The following is a 12,755-nucleotide window of genomic DNA, read 5'->3' on the forward strand; positions in this document are numbered from 1 at the left end:
TCAACTTATCGAAATTGGAGCGAATTGGAGCGTTATGACAAAAGCCACAAGTTTTGCTGGATAGAATATTACAACTCTGTTCCAATATGCAAAAGTGCAACTCTGCACAAGGAGGTGTTCGTAAATCAAAATTCAAAGTGATTAGAAAAACATAGATTGATTGATCCGCTCCTTTTGGTCTAATATTGCTAAAAAGCCTTGAATCTGCATTGCTGTGACTTTTTTTCTTTATCATACATTCAACAAAGAATAGATGTATTGGAGGTTCATGTTGAAGAAAGACTTCCATGCCCGAAAAACGTGACAAACCCGCAACGGAACTTTGAATTTTCCTTCTATTTTATAAGAATTGGCAGAGAGATTTGGTACTTGATTGTAGTTGACAGACAAAAATATGAGGATGAAGAAGTCTCCGGCCCATATGGAAATACTGGATTGCAATTCCAATTAACACTGTTTTAAATTTTTTACCTCTTTGACCTTAGAATATGTAAGGACTTAGTCAGGCAAGAAGACGTGAATGGATAGCACATAGCTGGATAATATATCCCAAATTTGTAATCCTAAAATCAACAAAAGCGAAATGCGACAATGGATATCTAGTTTGCGATTAAAGAAAAATGTTGTTTATCCCACTTATAGCAGATCTAGTGGTACTCTTGTGGCGACTGAAACTAAAAAAGGTTTATAACAGTTTGAAATTTCTTAATCCCAATTTCCCTGGAATAGTTAGCATGGCTAGTAATGGAGCAGTAATGTAGGGTAAAGTTCAGTAATTCCTTTGGCTTTCCATCTAGGTGGCCTTGAACATAAACAAACCTATCATTAATTCCAGTAAAGAGTTTTTAATTATTTGGGAAAATTTATTAAAATAATTTTTCCAAATTTTTTATTTTTTTTCAAACAATTATTTCATATGTGAATGCAAAATTTTACAGTGAAAAAAAAAATAAAAACAAACTGTTTCCTCTTCTTGTAACAAAACATCTTATAAAAGCCAAGCACTTTGCAATCTAAACGGAACTAGTTTTTTTTCTCTCGATTTTTATTGCTTTTGTTATAACGAATACGTTATGCGGTCATTTAACGCTATGTTCAGCGGTAGTCGCCATGCACGCGTTTATCAACTGCACTCTTGAATATGCGTATGAGTGCATAATAATAACACTTTACACAATACATACATACATACACACACACACACACACACACACACGCACATACACACATACACACAAACGCACACACATCATAGCCAAACCCACAGTCAATGCAAAGAAGCATAATAAATATTGGAGGTAAACCACTTTTTTTTTTGTTTCTTCAACTTATGAAAAAGCCATACATAGTGACGTTTATGCAGCTTTAAAAAGACGTCAAGCAAGTGTTTCAGCAAAAGCAAAAAAAATAAATAAAAAATAAAGTAACACAACGACTACAGATTTCTTTGGCAACGAGTACCGGGTATTGCGTGCCAAAAAAAGCCTTAAGTTGACAAATACTTAAAATGCGGAAATTTTTAAAACCTTTATATATTAATGTATATACCTATATATATATATATATATATTTAGGTAAAAGCTCGTTTATACACTACTGTATACATAATCTTACGCAGTTTCCCAGAAGTTAACGATGACCACCTACACATTATCGACCAGGGGAACCCGAATATTTTGATGTCATTTTATCTCCGGCTTTTTGATATTTATTTTGAATGAATTTCCAATGGAATGAATAAAAAAAAGCATAGAAAAATCCGGTCAATTATATGTACATAACACACAGGAGCACAGGAGAAAATTTATTTCACGAAAAAAAAGAAGAAGAAGAAGAATGTAGAGAGAATACAAATGTTAGCAGCAATTACTCTTGTGCTATAGCTACGTCACAATTGTGTTTAGCAGACACTTAAACAAGCCGTAGTCTAGTTTAAAATTGACTTGTTTTCCACCGCTCAGCTACATGCACGCCGCACACTCATGCTGATGTTGAGTGTATGCGCAAAAATCACGCTTATACCATCACCACTACAATAACAATAATTATAATAGCAACAACACTAACATATTGTATATGCCGTACAATTTATAATAGTTGTTGTTATCGCACTTCAGCAGCGTAATGCGCGAATAATAGAATGAAAATGAATTCGAAAAACAACGAAGCAAAACAACGTGACATCAAGGGAGCGCCAAGAGAGAGAAAGCGCGACAGAGAGAGAGAGAGAGCGAGAGAGTTAGAGAGAGAAAAAGTGGCATAGTGGCAGTAGAGAGACGGAAAATAATAACAACAAAGGAAAAGAAAAAAAAAAAAAAAAGGTGAGAAACGACGTAAAAGAATTGCCGTAAAATATGGAAAAAAAAATTAAAGGTAAATATTGTAGACTAAGCGAAGCGACAGTCATTTAAACATATGGAGCAACAACTGACTGGCTTCTTCACGTTTACGCCATTGTGTAACCTAGCAAAGGCATGAAATACGACATCAGTGTCGACTTATGCATTTCAAAATTCAATATATTATATGTAACGCCATACGAACGAAAGGTAAACGATTTTATAGTTTTCAGTTAAATGCTTCACTTCAATTTTAATGTTAGCAACAAAGTAAAAAATCCATACACTAGGTCAGTTGTTCTCAAACTTTTTCCGCATTTCTTTTCTGCCTTTCTTCTTATCAATAATTTTTGCTGAAACTTGTACGGATTTAGGGACATTATTCATTCATATTACATATATACATAACATATAAAATATGTGACATACTATATAATATATAATGCTTTTGTTGGAGGGCATTTAAAAGTTGTTCCGCCTTTCTCAGAATGTTTTGAAAAATGCGATAATAATAGAACGGAAGAAATTCGAAAATTTCACTGATTTCGAATGTTATCCTGGAATGCATATCTTCGCAAAGATTCTTGTGTTTTCTGATAGTCAATATATACATATATCTTATATCTAAAATTTGAGTTCATTTTTCTATATAAAAAAGGTACGTCTTATGGTCCGACGGTAACATTAAAATATTTTGAGGTTTACATGGAGTGAGAACAATAGTTCAAGATATAGATGAAAATAATACGAACGGTGGCATTAACGAGACGAGTGATAGTACCGAGAATGAAGATGAACTGAGTACTGCTAGCATGAGCTAACATGAGTTATGTAATAAATAAAAATTTTGATCCGAAAATCACATTAAAATATATTTTTCTAGAAATCATCTTATAAACTTGAAATGCGTCTTATCGTCAGGTGTGTCTTATTGTCAGGTGCATCTTATAGTCCGAAAAATACGATCTATATTTATGCATTCCTTGCCATGATAAGATTCTAAATCAGTTTACTTGATAGTCACCACAGACGATTGTGATTTGAACTTTGGTTAATTTCTACTTCGTGGTTACGGTGTTCGGTGAAGATTCCGTAAAGCTTTTCGGACTTGCTTTAACTCCCGGCAAAATTTTACGTTGACCTGCAGGTCTTAACAGTTTTCAAAATTATTCGTCTCTTACTCTTTCTGATACTCTGTTACAAAACTTGTTTTACAGAATATATTATAGTACATAACAAGCAGAAAACTGGATCTTAATACGGTAAGAAGGTATAATTTATAATATTTGATGCTCGAAATCGGTTCATGATAGTGAGTTGGCAAAGAAATCAATCTTAACGAATTTCGGCAACGTAGATCTATTTTTAGGATACTGTCGCATATAGGAATTCCCGGGAAATGCAGACCCTTATAAGCCAAAAAAAGAGCTAATTACAAATGTTTTATGATGAAAATTTGATACATAAATTAAAGGAACGAAGTTTAAATCACCTGAGTTTATTTCTTGAACCCCCACTCTATATAAAAGCTCTCACGAATAATAAATATTTATATTGTTTAATTATTTTATGACAAAAATTTGTTCATAATAGCAATTTAGCCCAAAAGCTAACGGTAACGGGAGCTCAGATCACATGTATCAATGTATAATTTTTGATATGTATGTATTAGGGTGTCTAACAGTCGGGCCTTGCCCGATTACTATATTCTTACTTGTTGCTTATACGAAAGTGCTCACGAAATAGTCATAAAAATTTACAGAAAATATATAAAAAATGTATAAAATATATATAAAAAAAAAAACAAAATGTTTATAAAAATATATAATTATTTAAACGTGTGATTTTAATGAATTGTTTTGTTTCAACAATAGCAGATGTTTTGTTTACTATCGATAGGACATGTACGCGTACGTGGTTAAATTTGGTTTAACCCCTTGTTCAACCTCGATATTCTTGAAAGGAAAACAAGTAAAAAGACAGAAGGACGTCATTGTTTATGATTAAATTCCGTATACCGCCCCATAGTTATTCACGAAACAACTTTTTAACATAAGATGTTATATGGGAAGTGATAGAAAAAATGGTCCAATCCGAATCATTTTTTCCTTGGGCCAAACACATCATTGCACTAAATTTCATCCATATATGTCAAAAAATGCGGCCTGTGTGCCAAACCCACAATTGCACACGGCCAGACATCACACGGAGAGATGGAGAGACAGGCTTTTTTTCAATTTAGAAAATGATTCTGAATCGTGGCTCTATCATATATCCTGCACCACAAGTGGTGTAGGCTATAGGAAGCTTTCACATGGAAACGAAAGTCAACAGTTAGTATTTTATGATGAAAGTTGAGGTTATTGTGGCACATTGGTCCAAGTTCCGCAACGTCTGTATATATTTACATATTTATATGAGATTTCCTCTCTCTCTCTCTCTCTCTGTATGGTAATTAGATGCTCGTATCCTAGGTTAAGGTTTAAAAATTTTTTTTTTTTTAATGATAATGATAATGTACAGGAACTAACTCTTAGAAGTTGGTTTCAAATAAATCTTCCGGATATTTAAGCCACAAATCTATTGGCTTAGTCCATCTCCATTCAACATACCAAAAAAAAAAAAATAAATCTTCTGAGTTCTAAATATGTCAAAATGGGATATGATTAGATGTGGCAAAAACAAGGGAAAGATAACTTTGCTCCAAAGACGCTCTTCAAATGCATATTGAAAACATTGGATTCCATAAATAATATATATAATAATATTTTACTTTCCTATTAGATAACACAACAACTCAAACTCTTAAGGGATAAAATTGCCTGTGACTGCTGACTGTTGATGAACTTAGATTTGAATTATGAAAATGAATGAAATTTGATCTCTTAGGGCAAACGGTAGTACATTTTGCATGAAATTCTCAACATTATTAGAGCAAGTACAACAATCTAGGGGATCCTTGCTATTTAAATGTATCCTCCATTAGTTGCGGACAGCACTCGATTTAAATCCTTACCGTAGGTACTGGTCGGGAAATGTGAAAAAAATAAAAAATATTTTTATTAACTATAAGTAAAAGAAAGAAAGAAAGAAAGTTTTAAGAAAAAAAAGAAAAAAAAAAAAAAAAAAAAGGGGTTTTTTTTTTTTTTTTTGCAAAATTCATTCATGAGTGACTGAAAAACTAATTAAATCCTTTTGTTTTGCATATAGAACAGGAAAGAAGCTTTGGAGAGGAAGAAAACGAAAAATATACGAACGGAAATAAAATGGTGTAAGAAATAACTCTATCAGCAACCGCACAGACACAGTTCAAAATTACTAACATTTGCTATACGACAAAAAAAAAAGAGGAGAGCAGATAAGAAATGTGGAAGGACGGGGAAGATTTAGAAAAATTCATATAATTAAATTTTAAACGAACCGAAGCCACAATATTTAAAGGTAAACCAAAGCTTTCGTTCATAATTATATTATTATTATTATTATTATTATTATTATTATAAACTTAGCCAGAGAATAAATTCTAAGACTAAAGTCTTAAAGCACGACCATTGAGTTGGTAGTCGAGACTCTTGCCCACTCGGCCACTCAGACGGATCGTTCATAATTATAAATTCGAATGCTTTGCATTTTTCTCTCTATGCATACCTTTGTTCATATATCTATGAAAGAAGATATTAAACAAAATCTGATTTACAACTTAGCAGCAGTTTCTCCCCATCTTTTGAAGCCAAGTATCCCTACAGGAAAGGCAGCATTTTTTTTTGTGAAATTCCAGATTCATGCTATCACTTTATATCTATATAAGATCTGAACCGTTGGATTTTATATGAAAGGATTGAAACAAGTCCGACATTGGTTTAGCAGCGTGTTGCAGAGCATTGTCGTGCTAAAATATAATCTTATCGAACAGCTTTCGATAATAGCATAATAATTGCCGTTCAATGTGTTGTACGTTTTAGTCAACCTTTAGGAACATATTAGACGATTAAATTCATGGAGAAACTTGTTTTGAATAATTTGCCGAGAACATATGCGGTTAATTTTTCTGTTGACATTGAGATAGTTAGGTAGACTAACAACTAATATCCGTTTTTCAAGCCATCCACCATCTGAGCTGAAAAGAACACTTCAAGGGGCCTTTCGCACATTAAAGCTTTCCCTCTGAATACTTTTATTTGTAAGATGCCTCAGCCCGAGTAAGATTACAATAAGTTGTTGAGGATATATACTATCTAAGCGGTTTGAGATATGCCTTCTGCCATGCTAACGGAAAGAGAATCATTTAAGCCTGGATAACCATTTTATGCTAATCCAAATATTTTAGTACTCAATCAATTGATTTGGAGTTTTCGGGACACTTTTATGAAATTTGATATGCTAACATATTTTGGACCAAGGAAAACTATTACTGGAGATCGGACAATTTCTGCTGTCCCTACCCTGTTTTAAAAAAAAATTCATAAAAAAAAAATTTCTAAAAATAGTATTTGTGTATGGAAATTGAGAAACCATTTTTTAAAACCCCTTCCCAGGTAAAAGATTTCACAAAAAACAAGCCTTTATATTGCGGTCAAGGTTTAATTTCTTCTATTTTATGATAGCCATAGCTGGCAGAATAACATGATATAAATTTACTTTGCTATATTTAGAAAGCGGAGGTTTATCCGCCCGTCCTTCATTAAGTTGGCTGCCGGCAAAAGCAAGCCTACGTGCGACACCTATGCCTACATCCTACTACTTTGGCGGCAAATATAATTGAAGAATAATAAATTGTATGAATTAAAAAAAAAAGAATCCGTTATACAGAATTTGGATAAAGTCCACATTGGGATCTCTTCCACGTAAGACTTTTTTTAAAAAATTCGTTTTCTATACTGTTAAAATGGCTAATTTTTATTTAATTGTTAGTTGTGGATATTGGCAGGCGTAGAGCGCGTTCCCCTTATAGCCAGCTGAGCGATGAAGGTTTTGGCAAATCTTTCACATTAAACATTATTTTTGAAGTGGAAATCACCTTTGCTTAAATTATTTTCTCTAATCTCCCTCAAATATTGCATCCCAATGAACGTCCCTTTGCTTTCAATATATTTCAGAACTAGTGTGAAGCAACGAGAGAATTCCATTAAGCGATAAGAAGAATTGATTAAAGATCATTGGCCATTCAAAAATTTCTAACCATACATTTTCATAAAGTTTCCTTCCTTAAAGTTGAAATTTAAACATCTAAAGTATTTATTTATTATGCTTAATACCGGATTATTGCACGAAATGAAATTCTCTGTAATGCCTTAGAAGCAGAAATGTACAGAGACCGCAAATGTTGATTTTAATTTTTCGCTCAAGTCAAGCCCTTTCAAAAAACAAAGATTTTGGAAAGATTGCAACATTCCTCTTTAGTTAACTATGTTGAAGGGTAGAATTTTGCAGGTACTTTTCAGTTTTACTTAACAAGAGTTTTGACATCATTTTAGAACAAGTTTGTAGCGAATAAAATCTTTGTTAAAAAAAATTACTTAATTACACAACAATTAAAGTATAATTTAAAAGACACGAACTCATATGCAAACATTGACTTGATATATATATATGTATATATATATAAGGTATTTGAAATCATTTATAAACATGTATTTGTGCTCATTTGTATAGAAATGCATATAATGCATATGAAGAATATCTACAAATCCAGAGTCTGACTGTGTGATTATATTATATTATGTATGATTATGTGTGTGCGCCTGTATATACATTTGTGGTGAATGGTCTTAAATGAGGGTGAAATTGGAGGTCGATGTCGTTGGTGTTGTTGCCGTCATTCGCGTTGCCATTCTCGTCGTAGTTGTCAACGTTGTCGTAGGTAGAGTCATTGAATGTTGCCGTTAATGTTATTGAAATTACTATAATTATTATTGTTGTTCACGTCGCAGCCGTTAAAGTTGATGATAACAATAATAACAGAATAAACACAACCATTCGCGAAAGATGTATTAAGTTAGGAGAGTACTTTACACGCCTAACTATAGGGAGCGAGAGAGAGAGAGAGAGAGATAGAGAAAAAGAGAGAGAGATGTAGATTGAAAGAGAGATGATACGCACACACATATACTAAAATTTACAAAACTTTATGTGAAAGGGATGTGCATAAAATTTGCAGCGAACTATAGTAAAAGGTAATTTATACATATACATATCAATATATATGTATATATATAAAGTAAATAAAAAGGTATATCCAACGACAATAACACATTAGTGTTCGTCATCCGTTTATTGTTATTTTGTGTTCGAATTAACGTCATTTCAAACATGAAACACAGATGCTCTATAGTATAAAGATATTTTAACTATTTTATTTGTTTGGTGGTTATGTGCGAGGGAGTTTCATTTTGCTTTCCATACACATATATAAAAACTTCAACACCCACTCGTGAAACATTCATATACAGTTGGAAGTATATCAATGAATTCCAATTGGAATTAGCCACTTTGTAACATAACAGCAGCCAGCAGCAAATGAAAAATAGTTCATTAAACATATTTTTTTTTTTACAAAAAAAAAGAAAAAAAAAAAACAAACAAAAAAAAAACGAAAAAACAAGCATCATATCTTTTACGTTTAAGAAAATTATAAATACCGGTTTTTATGTAGTTTAACTATTTACACAAAGAAAATATACGAACGCAACTTAACGTTAATCAAGCGATAACCAACCTTCGGTTTTCTTTCTTTTTTTTTTTATTATTATTCCTTTCTTTTCTCGTTTTATATTATTATTTATTCTTGTGGTGCCTCCTCTTCTGGTTGCACTTATAATTTTTTTCAATTTTCTTTTCTAAAGTTCTGTGTTGTTATTTTGAAAAAATATATATATTTTTGAAATATTCTTTGCAATTGCATTCTTTTAACATTGCATTGCATACCCACTTACACGCACTCTCGCCGAATTGACTATTCTATTTACCGATTTTTTTTCGTTATTTTACTTATTTTACATTTTCGCATAACTATTTGTTTAGAACCCTATTTAGTTTTGTATTTTTCATTTTTCAAATTTTTCTTATTAGTGTCTCTACCATTCGTATTTTACTTATTTTGTATTTGTATTTCAATAGTTTTTTTTTTTAATCTATTTTCCTTTCTTTTTTTTTTTTTCCTTAAGCTTTGAAAAAAATTCCGTCAATTTAATTCCACATTCATGACAAATGAACTGACTTTTTTTTATTGCCTAGCTCTCTTTGATTTTTTGATTACAAAACAAAATACAAAGTGCTACCAAGTTTCGCTTATAATATATTTTAAGGGTATGATTGCCAACAGCCAGCAATAAAGAGAATTAGGTAAGAAATTGCCGCAGTAAATTAACAATTATGTACAAAATTTTTTTTGATTAAGATATTTATGAAACAAGCCTTAAAGTCAAAGATTATTATTAGGATTAAACGTTTATTTAATTCATATTAGTTAAGATTACTATCTTAATTATATATATACAGTTAGATTATTATGTATATTAGTTAAGATTATCATCTTAAGATTATCAATCTTTTTTAATTAATATCTTTTGAAAACAACTTGAATATGTTCAAAGGATTATATATGCTGTGGTTAGTCTTACTACTCAGTACTTTTTAAAGCCTTCGGATGTGAGGAAAACTGTAATAATTATTGCAGACACATTGGCTTACTCTAATGGTGTGAATTTAAATTTTAATTGAATGGAAATGTTAAATGATTTTAGTTGCCTTACCATTATGTTATCAATGCAGTGTTGTAGGAAATAAAAAACATTCGCTTTAGTAGTAAAAGACAAAGAATAATAGTGAAACTAGAAGACCCCATAACCACTTTGATATTACACCCATGAAAGAAATAACAGGTGATTAGTAATTGTGTCTAGGACATAATTTCAACACTTCGAGCAAATGAGATTGACCAATTTCAAGGTGATTGTTTGAATGTGTACGAACTAAAGTGTAAAACAAGGAAAAGTCAGTCTTCTTCTTTTTTCAAAAATTTTCACTTAAAGAAAAATCGGTTTGAGAAGGAGCTTATTAAAAAAAAACATGTATAATATTATTAAGAGGCTCGCCTATGAATAATTTCAATTTAATATTATATAACTTTTTTTCTCCTTTTTTTGATTTGAAGTTAACCTTTTGACGGTAACAATAAGAATAAGAGGAAGAATAAAGGTAATATAAAGAATAACAAGAAATTTGAAAGAAAAAGTAAAAATTTAAATAAAACATTAACCTTCTAGTTAAAATATATATAAAAACATGACAATCATCCTCTATCTGATCTGTGATTTTGAATTTCCGATTGAAAAATTTTGTTTGAAAACAACATTTCAAGTAGGAAAAGTTTTGTATAATAATATTATTTATAGGAATCTATAAAATTTTATAATTATGCCCATTAACGATTTTGTTTAAATGTAATGCAACCTTGCTTAATATAACGGTCGAAATATATTTAGGTTACAGTTTTGTAATCAAAGATACAAAGAGTAAGAGCGAGAGTTAGAGGAATTTATATATCTCTCACAGGATAAAACGTGGCACAATAACAATATACATTGATGATAATTTGACGTCACACCGCAGAAAACACGCTAGTTGTTATTGCTAGTATTGCTTCTAATTAGTGCTTACGCACGACATGCAGAAAACAATTTACTAAAAATGAAAGAGAGAGTGTGAAGTTAATAACGCGGTTAACGAAATAATTAAAATGTTAATTGTCCAACCAACTGGCGTGTTAAGAGTTCAAAATAAAATGACATTAAAATAATCCTAAAAATAAGCGCATTGCATGGAAATGCCTATTTAATTAGAGAAAAAATGTATTGCATGCCTTTAGGGTGTAAAAAATTTTGTATATCCTATAAATGATTGCAATAATTAATCGAATTCCATACTTTTTTAATTGCTTTGAAAAGGTCAAGTTCAGGGAAATTCTAGGTAGCCTTGCCGAACTTACTACCCACTTAACCAGAAATTCATTCAGATTTTTTTTTGTTATGATTATTCTCTTATTTTGTTTTTGGTTAATGTTGTTCTTTATTAATATGGTGAAGCAATTTTCCCAATTGTACGTCAAATATGTAGGCGGCAGCTGGCTTCCAGAAATTTTCACAAGCTTAAAAACGGAATGAGCGAGGAAAACCACACTTCCATTCCAGAGCGTAAAAAATCAATTGTCTCTTTACGGTAAATATGGAATTACTTTTCGAAGGGAAAAAGAGCAGGGATACTTCGCCTGGGGTAGGAAGGTGTGTATAAGAAAATTTCATTTGTTTTTGTTTTTTTCATTTTAGAATTTATGAATGAAACGCGCAATATAATAAGTAAGGCAAGTTATTGTAATTCTTTTGGTAGAATGTTTTCAACAACAATTATGTTATCATTATAATAAATTAATTAAATTTTTTATTTTGGATTTTTATATCGATTAACTAAAGACTGAAAAATGTTCTATCGTTTAAATTAAATTTTTGGTGAACATTTCGCGCATACGGAATGAAGCTCATATTTGGTTGAACGGCTTTGTAAATAAGAATTATTGCCCCTTTAGGTGGAAGAATGACTTTTAAACGTACAAAAATAACTATTGGGTATGGCTTGCTAAAAATGTCATATTTGAATTTGAAATTGCAATAGCATTGCAGTTATCGTAAATAGAGAAGACTGAAGAAATATGATCATCAATTTTTTATAGTAAAACTTGTGTAATTTCGACTTTGGCCATATGTGCTTTCAAGAAAATCGTACAACATGCCTTCCAACATGCCATACATCATTATTAGGAGAAAAGTTCAATGGTGACCTTATTCATCTAGATTATTCGTGTTGTTAGCGAAATAAGAGTAGACTGATGTGAAAAAGTGAAAGTAGCGTATGTCCGCAGCTGTAGGGAATTTACTTCCAACGTTATAGTTACATATTATTCCTCTTTCTCCCCATTTCTTCCTTTCCCACCTTTACCGTATTCCTTCATGTGGCATATATGTTTAAGATTGTAAGTCGTCTTCGCAATACAAACTTTCCGTCCATCCATCCGTCCTTCCTCCATTGCTTAAACTTTGGCAATTTCAGCAATTGGTGTAGAAAGGTAAAGTTTGAAGATATGGATAAAAATCTCAGAGACATTTCGATAATTGGCAGAAAATTTCATTTGGAATATTTGAAAAAAATAGTTACGATCAGCTAGATGACGAACTAATTCGATTTTTTGAGTGTTTAAATAGTCGTTTGTTAGAAGAGATGTAATGCAATATTTTACATATGTTTGTGGAACGAATGCCTAAAGTTGCCGCAATCCCAACTTTGCATTATCAGTCTTTCCTCAGCATCAATGCTTCCTGGTATAAAAATCAGCTTTGGACCATTTGGAAACAGTTATCTCGTTGT

The 12,755-nt window shown here is 31.5% G+C and overlaps 1 protein-coding gene across 1 annotated transcript in view; it reads right to left on the reverse strand.

Moving 5' to 3' along the window:
* LOC119636116 overlaps positions 1-9,420 on the reverse strand; it is a 40,698-nt gene extending 31,278 nt beyond the window's left edge. The window contains exon 1 of the mRNA XM_038031258.1: positions 9,272-9,420. The gene's annotated coding sequence lies outside the window, so the exon portion shown is untranslated. The remainder of the gene's footprint in view (positions 1-9,271) is intronic.
* Between the last annotated feature and the right edge of the window lie 3,335 nt (positions 9,421-12,755).

The sequence above is a fragment of the Glossina fuscipes genome, unplaced genomic scaffold, assembly GCF_014805625.2.
Source record: "Glossina fuscipes isolate IAEA_lab_2018 unplaced genomic scaffold, Yale_Gfus_2 28, whole genome shotgun sequence".
NCBI lineage: Eukaryota > Metazoa > Arthropoda > Insecta > Diptera > Glossinidae > Glossina > Glossina fuscipes.